The following is a 16046-nucleotide window of genomic DNA, read 5'->3' on the forward strand; positions in this document are numbered from 1 at the left end:
TGGAGAAAAGCAAACTCCTTTCTTTAGGCAAGTGCATAAAATATCATGTATACAAACAGAAATATCATGTTTTTTTGCCGCAGTTCCTCTAGTTTCTCGATTAGAAAATACCAATGTGTAGAGCTGGTGTCTCCATGTGGAACCACTGAGTGTTACCCAGTATAAAATTAAATGTTCCCTGATAAAAAAAAATTCAAAACAATAATGACCATTGGTAATATCCAGAAAACACAAACACAGAGGCTGTGGCAATCTGGGATTGAGTTAGCCAAAACAAAACCGGATATTTCCGGTTTCATGCAGTCATATCCGGACAAAGTGGTGTGGAATTTGTATGCAATAGACCAAGCAAATCATAGTAAAAATGGTTTTGGGAAAAGCAAACTCCTTTCTTCAGGCAAGTGCATAAAATGGCATGTATACAAACAGAAATATCATGTTTGTTTGCCGCCGTTCCTCTAGATTTCTCCCTAGAATACCCGAATAGGAAGAACTGGTTTCTGCATGTGGAACCAGTGATTGTTTCCCTGTACAAAATTAAATGCTCCCTAATTATAAAAAACATTCAAAACAATAATGACCATTGATAATATCCAGAAAACACAAACAATCGGGCTGTGGCAATATCTGGGATTGAGTTAGCCAAAACAAAACCGGATATTTCTGGTTTCATGCAGTCATATCCGGACAAAGTGGTGTGGAATTTGTATGCAATAGACCAAGCAAATCATAGTAAAAATGGTTTTGGAGAAAAGCAAACTCCTTTCTTTAGGCAAGTGCATAAAATGTCATGTATACAAACAGAAATATCATGTTTGTTTGCCGCAGTTCCTCTAGTTTTCTCCCTAGAATACACGAATAGGAAGAACTGGTTTCTGCATGTGAAACCAGTGATTGTTTCCCTGTACAAAATTAAATGCTCCCTGATTAAAACAAAAAATTCAAAACAATAATGACCATTGATAATATCCAGAAAACACAAACACAGGGTCTGTGGCAATATCTGGGATTGAGTTAGCCAAAACAAAACCGGATATTTCCGGTTTCATGCAGTCATATCCGGACAAAGTGGTGTGGAATTTGTATGCAATAGACCAAGCAAATCATAGTAAAAATGGTTTTGGAGAAAAGCAAAGTCTTTTCGTTGGACAAGTGCATAAAATGTCATGTATACAAACAGAAATATCATGTTTGCTTGCCGCAGTTCCTCTAGTTTTCTCCCTAGAATACACGAATAGGAAGAACTGGTTTCTGCATTTGGAACCAGTGATTGTTTCCCAGTAGAAAATTAAATGCTCCCTGATTAAAAAAAAACGTTCCAAACAATAATTACCATTGATAATTTCCAGAAAACACAAACACAGAGGCTGTGGCAATATCTGGGATTGAGTTAGCCAAAACAAAACCGGATATTTCCAGTTTCATGCAGTCATATCCGGACAAAGTGGTGTGGAATTTGTATGCAATAGACCAAGCAATTCATACTAAAAATGGTTTTGGAGAAAAGCAAAGTCTTTTCGTTGGACAAGTGCATAAAATGTCATGTATACAAACAGAAATATCATGTTTGTTTCCCACAGTTCCTCTAGTTTCTCGCTTAGAAAATACGAATGTGTAGAGCTGGTGTCTCCATGAGGAACCAATGAGTGTTTCCCAGTACAAAATTCAATGTTCCCAGATGAAAAAAAAAACTTTCAAAACAATCATGACCATTGGTAATATCCAGAAAACACAAACACAGAGGCTGTGGCAATCTGGGATTGAGTTAGCCAAAACAAAACCGGATATTTCCGGTTTCATGCAGTCATATCCGGACAAAGTGGTGTGGAATTTGTATGCAATAGACCAAGCAAATCATAGTAAAATGGTATTGGAGAAAAGCAAAGTCCTTTCTTTAGGCAAGTGCATAAAATATCATGTATACAAACAGAGATATCATGTTTGTTTGCCGCAGTTCCTCTAGTTTTCTCCCTAGAATACACGAATAGGAAGAACTGGTTTCTGCATGTGGAACCAGTGATTGTTTCCCTGTACAAAATTAAATGCTCCCTGATTAAAAAAAAACGTTCAAAACAATAATGACCATTGATAATATCCAGAAAACACAATCACAGGGGCTGTGGCAATATCTGGGATTGAGTTAGCCAAAACAAAACCGGATATTTCCGGTTTCATGCAGTCATATCCGGACAAAGTGTTGTGGAATTCCTATGTAATGGACCAAGAAAATCATAGTAAAAATGGTTTTGGAGAAAAGCAAACTCCTTTCTTTAGCAAAGTGCATAAAATGTCATGTATACAAACAGAAATATCATGTTTGCTTGCTGCAGTTCCTCTAGTTTTCTCCCTAGAATACACGAATAGGAAGAACTGGTTTCTGCATTTGGAACCAGTGATTGTTTCCCAGTAGAAAATTAAATGCTCCCTGATTTAAAAAAAACGTTCCAAACAATAATGACCATTGATAATATCCAGAAAACACAAACACAGGGGCTGTGGCAATATCTGGGATTGAGTTAGCCAAAACAAAACCGGATATTTCCGGTTTCATGCAGTCATATCCGGACAAAGTGGTGTGGAATTTGTATGCTATAGACGAAGCAATTCATACTAAAAATGGTTTTGGAGAAAAGCAAACTCCTTTCTTTAGGCAAGTGCATAAAATGTCATGTATACAAACAGAAATATCATGTTTGTTTGCCGCAGTTCCTCTAGTTTCTCGCTTAGAAAATACGAATGTGTAGAGCTGGTGTCTCCATGTGGAACCACTGAGTGTTTCCCAGTACAAAATTAAATGTTCCCTGATGAAAAAAAAAACTTTCAAAACAATCATGACCATTGGTAATATCCAGAAAACACAAACACAGAGGCTGTGGCAATATCTGTGATTGAGTTAGCCAAAACAAAACCGGATATTTCCGGTTTCATGCAGTCATGTCCGGGCAAAGTGGTGTGGAATTTGTATGCAATAGACCAAGCAAATCATAGTAAAAATGGTTTTGGAGAAAAGCAAAGTCTTTTCGTTGGACAAGTGCATAAAATGTCATGTATACAAACAGAAATATCATGTTTGTTTGCCGCAGTTCTTCTAGCATTCTCCTAGAAAATACGAATGTGTAGCGCTGGTGTCTCCATGTGGAATCAATTAGAGTTTCCCAGTACAAAATTAAATGTTCCCTGATAAAGAACATTCAAAACAATAAAGTCCTTTGATAATATCCAGAAAACACAAACACAGAGGCTGTCGCAATATCTGTGATTGAGTTAGCCAAAACAAAAGCGGATATTTCCCCTTTCATCCAGTCATATCCGGACAAAGTGGTGTGGAATTTGTATGCAATAGACCAAGCAAATCATAGTAAAAATGGTTTTGGAGAAAAGCAAAGTCATTTCATTAGGCAGGTGCATAAAATGTCATGTATACAAACAGAATTATGATGTTTGTTTGCTGCAGTTCCTCTAGCATTCTCCGTATAATTTACAAAAGTTTAGAGCTGGTTTCTCCATGTGGAACCACTGAGGGTTTCCCAGTACAAAATTAAATGTTCCCTGATTAAAAAATGTTTGAAAACCATAAAGTCCTTTGATAATATCCAGAAAACACAAACACAGGGGCTGTGGCAATATCTGGGATTGAGTTAGCATAAACAAAACCGGATATTTCCGGTTTCATGCAGTCATATCCGGGCAAAGTGGTGTGGAATTTGTATGCAATAGACCAAGCAAATCATAGTAAAAATGGTTTTGTTGAAAAGCAAAATCCTTTCTTTAGACAAGTGCATAAAATGACATGTATACAAACAGAAATATCATGTTTGTTTGCCGCAGTTCCTCTAGTTTCTCGCTTAGAAAATACGAATGTGTAGAGCTGGTGTCTCCATGTGGAACCACTGAGTGTTTCCCAGTAGAAAATTAAATGTTCCCTGATAAAAAAAAACTTTCAAAACAATAATGATCATTGATAATATCCAGAAAACACAAACACAGAGGCTATGGCAATCTGGGATTGAGTTAGCCAAAACAAAACCGGATATTTCCGGTTTCATGCAGTCATATCTGGACAAAGTGGTGTGGAATTTGTATGCAATAGACCAAGCAAATCATAGTAAAAATGGTTTTGGAGAAAAGCAAAGTCTTTTCGTTGGACAAGTGCATAAAATGCCATCTATACAAACAGAAATATCATGTTTGTTTGCCGCAGTTCTTCTAGCTTTCTCCTAGAAAATACGAATGTGTAGAGCTGGTGTCTCCATGTGGAATATATTAGAGTTTCCAGTACAAAATCAAATGTTCCCTGATAAAAAACATTCAAAACAATAAAGTCCTTTGATAATATCCAGAAAACAGAAACACAGAGGCTGTCGAAATATCTGTGATTGAGTTAGCCAAAACAAAAGCGGATATTTCCCCCTTCATCCAGTCATATCCGGACAAAGTGGTGTGGAATTTGTATGCAATAGACCAAGCAAATCATAGTAAAATGGTTTTGGAGAAAAGCAAAGTCCTTTCTTTAGGCAAGTGCATAAAATGTCATGTATACAAACAGAGATATCATGTTTGTGTGCCGCAGTTCCTCTAGTTTTCTCCCTAGAATACACGAATAGGAAGAACTGGTTTCTGCATGTGGAACCAGTGATTGTTTCCCTGTACAAAATTAAAAGCTCCCTGATTAAAAAAATATTCAAAACAATAATGACCATTGATAATATCCAGAAAACACAAACACAGAGGCTGTGGCAATCTGGGATTGAGTTAGCCAAAACAAAACCGGATATTTCCGGTTTCATGCAGTCATATCCGGACAAAGTGGTGTGGAATTTGTATGCAATAGACCAAGCAAATCATAGTAAAAATGGTTTTGGAGAAAAGCAAAGTCTTTTCGTTGGACAAGTGCATAAAATGTCATGTATACAAACAGAAATATCATGTTTGCTTGCCGCAGTTCCTCTAGTTTTCTCCCTAGAATACACGAATAGGAAGAACTGGTTTCTGCATTTGGAACCAGTGATTGTTTCCCAGTAGAAAATTAAGTGCTCCCTGATTTAAAAAAAACGTTCAAAACAATAATGACCATTGATAATATCCAGAAAACACAAACACAGAGGCTGTGGCAATATCTGGGATTGAGTTAGCCAAAACAAAACCGGATATTTCCGGTTTCATGCAGTCATATCCGGACAAAGTGGTATGGAATTTTTATGCAATAGACCAAGCAAATCATAGTAAAAATGCTTTTGTAGAAAAGCAAAGTCTTTTCGTTAGACAAGTGCATAAAATGTCATGTATACAAACAGAAATATCATGTTTGTTTGCCACAGTTCCTCTAGTTTCTCGCTTAGAAAATACGAATGTGTAGAGCTGGTGTCTCCATGTGGAACCACTGAGTGTTTCCCAGTACAAAATTAAATGTTCCCTGATGAAAAAAAAAACTTTCAAAACAATCATGACCATTGGTAATATCCAGAAAACACAAACACAGAGGCTGTGGCAATATCTGGGATTGAGTTAGCCAAAACAAAACCGGATATTTCCGGTTTCATGCAGTCATATCCGGACAAAGTGGTGTGGAATTTGTATGCAATAGACCAAGCAAATCATAGTAAAAATGGTTTTGGAGAAAAGCAAAGTCATTTCTTTAGCAAAGTGCATAAAATGTCATGTACACAAACAGAAATATCATGTTTGCTTGCCGCAGTTCCTCTAGTTTTCTCCCTAGAATACACGAATAAGAAGAACTGCTTTCTGCATTTGGAACCAGTGATTGTTTCCCAGTAGAAAATTAAATGCTCCCTGATTTAAAAAAAATGTTCCAAACAATAATGACCATTGATAATATCCAGAAAACACAAACACAGGTGCTGTGGCAATATCTGGGATTGAGTTAGCCAAAACAAAACCGGATATTTCCGGTTTCATGCAGTCATATCCGGACAAAGTGGTGTGGAATTTGTATGCAATAGACCAAGCAAATCATAGTAAAAATGGTTTTGGAGAAAAGCAAAGTCTTTTCGTTGGACAAGTGCATAAAATGTCATGTATACAAACAGAAATATCATGTTTGTTTGCCGCAGTTATTCTAGCATTCTCCTAGAAAATACGAATGTGTAGAGCTGGTGTCTCCATGTGGAACCAATTAGAGTTTCCCAGAACAAAATTAAATGTTCCCTGATAAAGAACATTCAAAACAATAAAGTCCTTTGATAATATCCAGAAAACAAAAACACAGGGGCTGTGGCAATATCTGGGATTGAGTTAGCCAAAACAAAACCGGATATTTCCAGTTTCATGCAGTCATATCCGGGCAAAGTGGTGTGGAATTTGTATGCAATAGACCAAGCAAATCATAGTAAAAATGGTTTTGGAGAAGAGCAAACTCCTTTCTTTAGGCAAGTGCATAAAATGTCATGTGTACAAACAGAAATATCATGTTTGTTTGCCGCAGTTCCTCTAGATTTTTCCCTAGAATACACGAATAGGAAGAACTGGTTTCTGCATGTGGAAGCAGTTATTCTTTCCCTGTGCAAAATTAAATGCTCACTGATTAAAAAAAACATTCAAAAGAATAATGACCATTGGTAATATCCAGAAAACACAAACACAGAGGCTGTGGCAATCTGGGAGTGAGTTAGCCAAAACAAAACCGGATATTTCCAGTTTCATGCAGTCATATCCGGACAAAGTGGTGTGGAATTTGTATGCAATAGACCAAGCAAATCATAGTAAAAATGGTTTTGGAGAAAAGCAAAGTCCTTTCTTTAGGCAAGTGCATAAAATGTCATGTATACTAATAGAGATATCATGTTTGTTTGCCGCAGGTCCTCTAGTTTTTTCCCTAGAATACACGAATAGAAAGAACTGGTTTCTGCATGTGGAACCAGTGATTCTTTCCCTGTGCAAAATTAAATGCACACTGATTAAAAAAAAATTCAAAACAATAATGACCATTGGTAATATCCAGAAAACACAAACACAGAGGCTGTGGCAATCTGGGATTGAGTTAGCCAAAACAAAACCGGATATTTCCGGTTTCATGCAGTCATATCCGGACAAAGTGGTGTGGAATTTGTATGCAATAGACCAAGCAAATCATAGTAAAAATGGTTTTGTGAAAAGCAAACTACTTTCTTTAGGCAAGTGCATAAAATGTCATGTATACAAACAGAAATATCATGTTTGTTTGCCGCAGTTCTTCTAGCTTTCTCCTAGAAAATACGAATGTGTAGAGCTGGTGTCTCCATGTGGAACCAATTAGAGTTTCCCAGTACAAAATTAAATGTTCCCTGATAAAAAACATTCAAAACAATAAAGTCCTTTGATAATATCCAGAAAACAGAAACACAGAGGCTGTCGCAATATCTGGGATTGAGTTAGCCAAAACAAAAGCGGATATTTCCCCTTTCATCCAGTCATATCCGGACGAAGTGGTGTGGAATTTGTATGCAATAGACCAAGCAAATCATAGTAAAAATGGTTTTGGAGAAAAGCAAAGTCATTTCATTAGGCAAGTGCATAAAATGTCATGTATACAAACAGAATTATCATGTTTGTTTGCTGCAGTTCCTCTAGCATTCTCCGTATAAATTACAAATGTTTAGAGCTGGTTTCTCCATGTGGAACCACTGAGGGTTTCCCAGTACAAAATTAAATGTTCCCTGAAAAAAAAAATGTTTCAAAACAATAAAGTCCTTTGATAATATCCAGAAAACACAAACACAGGGGCTGTTGCAATATCTGGGATTGAGTTAGCCAAAAGAAAACCGGATATTTCCGGTTTCATGCAGTCATATCCGGACAAAGTGGTGTGGAATTTGTATGCAATAGACCAAGCAAATCATAGTAAAAATGGTTTTGGAGAAAAGCAAACTCCTTTCTTTAGGCAAGTGCATAAAATGTCATGTATACAAACAGAAATATCATGTTTGTTTGCCTGTAGTTCTTCTAGCTTTCTCCTAGAAAATACGAATGTGTTGAGCTGGTGTCTCCATGTGGAACCAATTAGAGTTTCCCAGTACAAAATTAAATGTTCCCTGATAAAAAACATTCAAAACAATAAAGTCCTTTGATAATATCCAGAAAACACAAACACAGAGGCTGTCGCAATATCTGTGATTGAGTTAGCCAAAACAAAAGCGGATATTTCCCCTTTCATCCAGCCATATCCGGACAAAGTGGTGTGGAATTTGTATGCAATAGACCAAGCAAAACATAGTAAAATGGTTTTGGAGAAAAGCAAAGTCATTTCATTAGGCAGGTGCATAAAATGTCAGGTATACAAACAGAATTATGATGTTTGTTTGCTGCAGTTCCTCTAGCATTCTCCGTATAATTTACAAATGTTTAGAGCTGGTTTCTCCATGTGGAACCACTGAGTGTTTCCCAGTACAAAATTAAATGTTCCCTGATAAAAAAAATGTTTCAAAACAATAAAGTCCTTTGATAATATCCAGAAAACAAAAACACAGGGGCTGTGGCAATATCTGGGATTGAGTTAGCCAAAACAAAACCGGAAATTTCCTGTTTCATGCAGTCATATCCGGACAAAGTGGTCTGGAATTTGTATGCAATAGACCAAGCAAATCATAGTAAAAATGGTTTTGGAGAAAAGCAAACTCCTTTCTTTAGGCAAGTGCATAAAATGTCATGTATACAAACAGAAATATCATGTTTGCTTGCCGCAGTTCCTCTAGTTTTCTCCCAAGAATACACGAATAGGAAGAACTGGTTTCTGCATGTGGAACCAGTGATTGTTTCCCTGTACAAAATTAAATGCTCCCAGATTAAAAAAAAACGTTCCAAACAATAATGACCATTGATAATATCCAGAAAACACAAACACAGGGCTGTGGCAATATCTGGGATTGAGTTAGCCAAAAGAAAACCGGATATTTCCGGTTTCATGCAGTCATATCCGGACAAAGTGGTGTGGAATTTGTATGCAATAGACCAAGCGAATCATAGTAAAAATGGTTTTGGAGAAAAGCAAACTCCTTTCTTTAAGCAAGTGCATAAAATGTCATGTATACAAACAGAAATATCATGTTTGTTTGCCGCAGTTCCTCTAGTTTTTTCCCTAGAATACACGAATAGGAAGAACTGGTTTCTGCATGTGGAACCAGTGATTGTTTCCCTGTTCAAAATTAAATTCTCCCTGATTAAAAAACATTCAAAACAATACTGACCATTGATAATATCCAGAAAACACAAACACAGAGGCTGTGGCAATCTGGGATTGAGTTAGCCAAAACAAAACCGGATATTTCCGGTTTCATGCAGTCATATCCGGACAAAGTGGTGTGGAATTTGTATGCAATAGACCAAGCAAATCATAGTAAAAATGGTTTTGGAGAAAAGCAAACTCCTTTCTTTAGGCAAGTGCATAAAATGTCATGTATACAAACAGAAATATCATGTTTGTTTGCCGCAGTTCCTCTAGTTTTTTCCCTAGAATACACGAATAGGAAGAACTGGTTTCTGCATGTGGAACCAGTGATTCTTTCCCTGTGCAAAATTAAATGCTCACTGATTAAAAAAAAACATTCAAAACAATAATGACCATTGGTAATATCCAGAAAACACAAACACAGAGGCTGTGGCAATCTGGGAGTGAGTTAGCCAAAACAAAACCGGATATTTCCAGTTTCATGCAGTCATATCCGGACAAAGTGGTGTGGAATTTGTATGCAATAGACCAAGCAAATCATAGTAAAAATGGTTTTGGAGAAAAGCAAACTCCTTTCTTTAGGCAAGTGCATAAAATGTCATGTATACAAACAGAAATATCATGTTTTTTGCCGCAGTTCCTCTAGTTTTTTCCCTAGAATACACGAATAGAAAGAACTGGTTTCTGCATGTGAACCAGTGATTCTTTCCCTGTGCAAAATTAAATGCACACTGATTAAAAAAAAAACGTTCAAAACCATAATGACCATTGGTAATATCCAGAAAACACAAACACAGGGGCTGTGGCAATATCTGGGATTGAGTTAGCCAAAACAAAACCGGATATTTCCGGTTTCATGCAGTCATATCCGGACAAAGTGGTGTGGAATTTGTATGCAATAGACCAAGCAAATCATAGTAAAAATGGTTTTGTGAAAAGCAAACTACTTTCTTTAGGCAAGTGCATAAAATGTCATGTATACAAACAGAAATATCATGTTTGTTTGCCGCAGTTCTTCTAGCTTTCTCCTAGAAAATACGAATGTGTAGAGCTGCTGTCTCCATGTGGAACCAATTAGAGTTTCCCAGTACAAAATTAAATGTTCCCTGATAAAAAACATTCAAAACAATAAAGTCCTTTGATAATATCCAGAAAACAGAAACACAGAGGCTTTCGCAATATCTGGGATTGAGTTAGCCAAAACAAAAGCGGATATTTCCCCTTTCATCCAGTCATATCCGGACAAAGTGGTGTGGAATTTCTATGCAATAGACCAAGCAAATCATAGTAAAAATGGTTTTGGAGAAAAGCAAATTCATTTCATTAGGCAGGTGCATAAAATGTCATGTATACAAACAGAAATATCATGTTTGTTTCCCGCAGTTCTTCTAGGTTTCTCCTAGAAAATACGAATGTGTAGAGCTGGTGTCTCCATGTGGAAACAATTTTAGTTTCCCAGTACAAAATTAAATGTTCTCTGATAAAAAATATTCAAAACAATAAAGTCCTTTGATAATATCCAGAAAACACAAACACAGATGCTGTCGCAATATCTGTGATTGAGTTAGCCAAAACAAAAGGGAATATTTCCGGTTTCATGCAGTCATATCCGTACAAAGTGGTGTGGAATTTGTATGCAATAGACCAAGCAAATCATAGTAAAATGGTTTTGGAGAAAAGCAAAGTCATTTCATTAGGCAGGTGCATATAATGTCATGTATACATACAGAAATATCATGTTTTTTTGCTGCAGTTCCTCTAGCATTCTCCGTCTAATTTACAAATGTTTAGAGCTGGTTTCTCCATGTGGAACCACTGAGGGTTTCCCAGTACAAAATTAAATGTTCACTGATAAAAAAAAATGTTTCAAAACAATAAAGTCCTTTGATAATATCCAGAAAAAACAAACACAGGGGCTATGGCAATATCTGGGATTGAGTTAGCCAAAACAAAACCGGATATTTCCGGTTTCATGCAGTCATATCCGGGCAAAGTGGTGTGGAATTTGTCTGCAATAGACCAAGCAAATCATAGTAAAAATGGTTTTGGAGAAAAGCAAAGTCCTTTCTTTAGGCAAGTGCATAAAATGTCATGTATACAAACAGAAATATCATCTTTGTTTCCCGAAGTTCCTCTAGATTCTCGCTTAGAAAATACGAATGCGTAGAGCTGGTGTCTCCACGTGGAACCAGTGAGTGTTTCCCAGTACAAAATTAAATGTTCCCTGAAAAAAAAAACTTTCAAAATAATAATGATCATTGATAATATCCAGAAAACACAAACACAGAGGCTGTTGCAATATCTGTGATTGAGTTAGCCAAAACAAAACCGGATATTTCCGGTTTCATGCAGTCATATCCGGGCAAAGTGGTGTGGAATTTGTATGCAATAGACCAAGCAAATCATAGTAAAAATGGTTTTGGAGAAAAGCAAACTCCTTTCTTTAGGCAAGTGCATAAAATGTCATGTATACAAACAGAAATATCATGTTTGTTTGCCGCAGTTCCTCTAGTTTTCTCCCTAGAATACACGAATAGGAAGAACTGGTTTCTGCATGTGGAACTAGTGATTGTTTCCCTGCACAAAATTAAATGGTCACTGATTAAAAAAAAACATTCAAAACAATAATGACCATTGGTAATATCCAGAAAACACAAACACAGAGGCTGTGGCAATCTGGGATTGAGTTAGCCAAAACAAAACCGGATATTTCCAGTTTCATGCAGTCATATCCGGACAAAGTGGTGTGGAATTTGTATGCAATAGACCAAGCAAATCATAGTAAAAATGGTTTTGGAGAAAAGCAAAGTCTTTTCCTTAGACAAGTGCATAAAATGTCATGTATACAAACAGAAATATCATGTTTGTTTGCCGCAGTTCTTCTAGCTTTCTCCTAGAAAATACGAATGTGTAGAGTTGGTGTCTCCATGTGGAACCAATTAGAGTTTCCCAGTACAAAATTAAATGTTCCCTGATAAAAAACATTCAAAACAATAAACTCCTTTGATAATATCCAGAAAACACAAACACAGAGGCTGTCGCAATATCTGTGTTTGAGTTAGCCAAAACAAAAGCGGATATTTCCCCTTTCATCCAGTCATATCCGGACAAAGTGGTGTGCAATTTGTATGCAATAGACCAAGCAAATCATAGTAAAATGGTTTTGGAGAAAAGCAAAGTCCTTTCTTTAGGCAAGTGCATAAAATGTCATGTATACAAACAGAAATATCATGTTTTTTTGCCGCAGTTCCTCTAGTTTTCTCCCTAGAATACACGAATAGGAAGAACTGGTTTCTGCATGTGGAACCAGTGATTGTTTCCCTGTACAAAATTAAATGCTCCCTGATTAAAAAAAAACGTTCAAAACAATAATGACCATTGATAATATCCAGAAAACACAAACACAGGGGCTGTGGCAATATCTGGGATTGAGTTAGCGAAAACAAAACCGGATATTTCCGGTTTCATGCAGTCATATCCGGACAAAGTGGTGTGGAATTTGTATGCAATAGACCAAGCAAATCATAGTAAAAATGGTTTTGGAGAAAAGCAAAGTCCTTTCTTTAGGCAAGTGCATAAAATGTCATGTATACAAACAGAAATATCATGTTTGTTTGCCGCCGTTCCTCTAGATTTCTCCCTAGCATACCTGAATAGGAAGAACTGGTTTCTGCATGTGGATCCAGTGATTGCTTCCCTGTACAAAATTAAATGCTCCCTGATTAAAAAAAAAAAACGTTCCAAACAATAAAGACCATTGATAATATCCAGAAAACACAAACACAGGGGCTGTGGCAATATCTGGGATAGAGTTAGCCAAAACACAACCGGATATTTCCGGTTTCATGCAGTCATATCCGGAAAAAGTGGTGTGGAATTTGTATGCAATAGACCAAGCAAATCATAGTAAAAATGGTTTTGGAGAAAAGCAAACTCCTTTCTTTAGGCAAGTGCATAAAATGTCATGTATACAAACAGAAATATCATGTTTGTTTGCCGCATTTCTTCTAGCTTTCTCCTAGAAAATACGAATGTGTAGAGCTGGTTTCTCCATGTGGAAACAATTTTAGTTTCCCAGTAAAAAATTAAATGTTCTCTGATAAAAAACATTCAAAACAATAAAGTCCTTTGATAATATCCAGAAAACACAAACACAGATGCTGTAGCAACATCTGTGATTGAGTTAGCCAAAACAAAAGCGGATATTTCCGGTTTCATGCAGTCATATCCGGACAAAGTGGTGTGGAATTTGTATGCAATAGACCAAGCAAATCATAGTAAAATGGTTTTGGAGAAAAGCAAAGTCATTTCATTAGGCAGGTGCATATAATGTCATGTATACATACAGAAATATCATGTTTTTTTGCTGCAGTTCCTCTAGCATTCTCCGTATAATTTACAAATGTTTAGAGCTGGTTTCTCCATGTGGAACCACTGAGGGTTTCACAGTACAAAATTAAATGTTCACTGATAAAAAAAAATGTTTTAAAAACAATAAAGTCCTTTGATAATATCCAGAAAAAACAAACACAGGGGCTATGGCAATATCTGGGATTGAGTTAGCCAAAACAAAACCGGATATTTCCGGTTTCATGCAGTCATATCCGGGCAAAGTGGTGTGGAATTTGTCTGCAATAGACCAAGCAAATCATAGTAAAAATGGTTTTGGAGAAAAGCAAACTCCTTTCTTTAGGCAAGTGCATAAAATGTCATGTATACAAACAGAAATACCATGTTTGTTTGCCGCAGTTCCTCTAGTTTTCTCCCTAGAATACACGAATAGGAAGAACTGGTTTCTGCATGTGGAACTAGTGATTGTTTCCCTGCACAAAATTAAATGGTCACTGATTAAAAAAAAAAACATTCAAAACAATAATGACCATTGGTAATATCCAGAAAACACAAACACAGAGGCTGTGGCAATCTGGGATTGAGTTAGCCAAAACAAAACCGGATATTTCCAGTTTCATGCAGTCATATCCGGACAAAGTGGTGTGGAATTTGTATGCAATAGACCAAGCAAATCATAGTAAAAATGGTTTTGGAGAAAAGCAAAGTCTTTTCGTTGGACAAGTGCATAAAATGTCATGTATACAAACAGAAATATCATGTTTGTTTGCCGCAGTTCTTCTAGCTTTCTCCTAGAAAATACGAATGTGTAGAGCTGGTGTCTCCATGTGGAACCAATTAGAGTTTCCCAGTACAAAATTAAATGTTCCCTGATAAAGAACATTCAAAACAATAAAGTCCTTTGATAATATCCAGAAAACACAAACACAGAGGCTGTCGCAATATCTGTGATTGAGATAGCCAGAACAAAAGCGGATATTTCCCCTTTCATCCAGTCATATCCGGACAAAGTGGTGTGGAATTTGTATGCAATAGACCAAGCAAATCATAGTAAAAATGGTTTTGGAGAAAAGCAAAGTCATTTCATTAGGCAGGTGCATAAAATGTCATGTATACAAACAGAAATATCATGTTTGTTTGCCGCAGTTCTTCTAGGTTTCTCCTAGAAAATACGAATGTGTAGAGCTGTTGTCTCCATGTGGAAACAATTTTAGTTTCCCAGTACAAAATTAAATGTTCTCTGATAAAAAACATTCAAAACAATAAAGTCCTTTGATAATATCCAGAAAACACAAACACAGTGGCTGTCGCAATATCTGTGATTGAGTTAGCCAAAACAAAAGCGGATATTTCCGGTTTCATGCAGTCATATCCGGACAAAGTGGTGTGGAATTTGTATGCAATAGACCAAGCAAATCATAGTAAAATGGTTTTGGAGAAAAGCAAAGTCATTTCATTAGGCAGGTGCATATAATGACATGTATACAAACAGAAATATCATGTTTTTTTGCTGCAGTTCCTCTAGCATTCTCCGTATAATTTACAAATGTTTAGAGCTGGTTTCTCCATGTGGAACCACTGAGGGATTCCCAGTACAAAATTAAATGTTCACTAATAAAAAAAAATGTTTTAAAAACAATAAAGTCCTTTGATATTATCCAGAAAAAACAAACACAGGGGCTATGGCAATATCTGGGATTGAGTTAGCCAAAACAAAACCGGATATTTCCGGTTTCATGCAGTCATATCCGGGAAAAGTGGTGTGGAATTTGTCTGCAATAGATCAAGCAAATCATAGTAAAAATGGTTTTGGAGAAAAGCAAAGTCCTTTCTTTAGGCAAGTGCATAAAATGTCATGTATACAAACAGAAATATCATGTTTGTTTGCCGAAGTTCCTCTAGTTTCTCGCTTAGAAAATACGAATGTGTAGAGCTGGTGTCTCCACGTGGAACCACTGAGGGTTTCCCAGTACAAAATTAAATGTTCCCTGAAAAAAAAAACTTTCAAAATAATAATGATCATTGATAATATCCAGAAAACACAAACACAGAGGCTGTGGCAATATCTGTGATTGAGTTAGCCAAAACAAAACCAGATATTTCCGGTTTCATGCAGTCATATCCGGGCAAAGTGGTGTGGAATTTGTATGCAATAGACCAAGCAAATCATAGTAAAAATGGTTTTGGAGAAAAGCAAACTCTTTCTTTAGGCAAGTGCATAAAATGTCATGTATACAAACAGAAATATCATGTTTGTTTGCCGCAGTTCCTCTAGTTTTCTCCCAAGAATACACGAATAGGAAGAACTGGTTTCCGCATGTGGAACTAGTGATTGTTTCCCTGCACAAAATTAAATGATCACTGATTAAAAAAAAACATTCAAAACAATAATGACCATTGGTAATATCCAGAAAACACAACCACAGAGGCTGTGGCAATCTGGGATTGAGTTAGCCAAAACAAAACCGGATATTTCCAGTTTCATGCAGTCATATCTGGACAAAGTGGTGTGGAATTTGTATGCAATAGACCAAGC

Source organism: Lepus europaeus, chromosome 21 (genome assembly GCF_033115175.1).
Source record: "Lepus europaeus isolate LE1 chromosome 21, mLepTim1.pri, whole genome shotgun sequence".
NCBI classification, from domain to species: domain Eukaryota; kingdom Metazoa; phylum Chordata; class Mammalia; order Lagomorpha; family Leporidae; genus Lepus; species Lepus europaeus.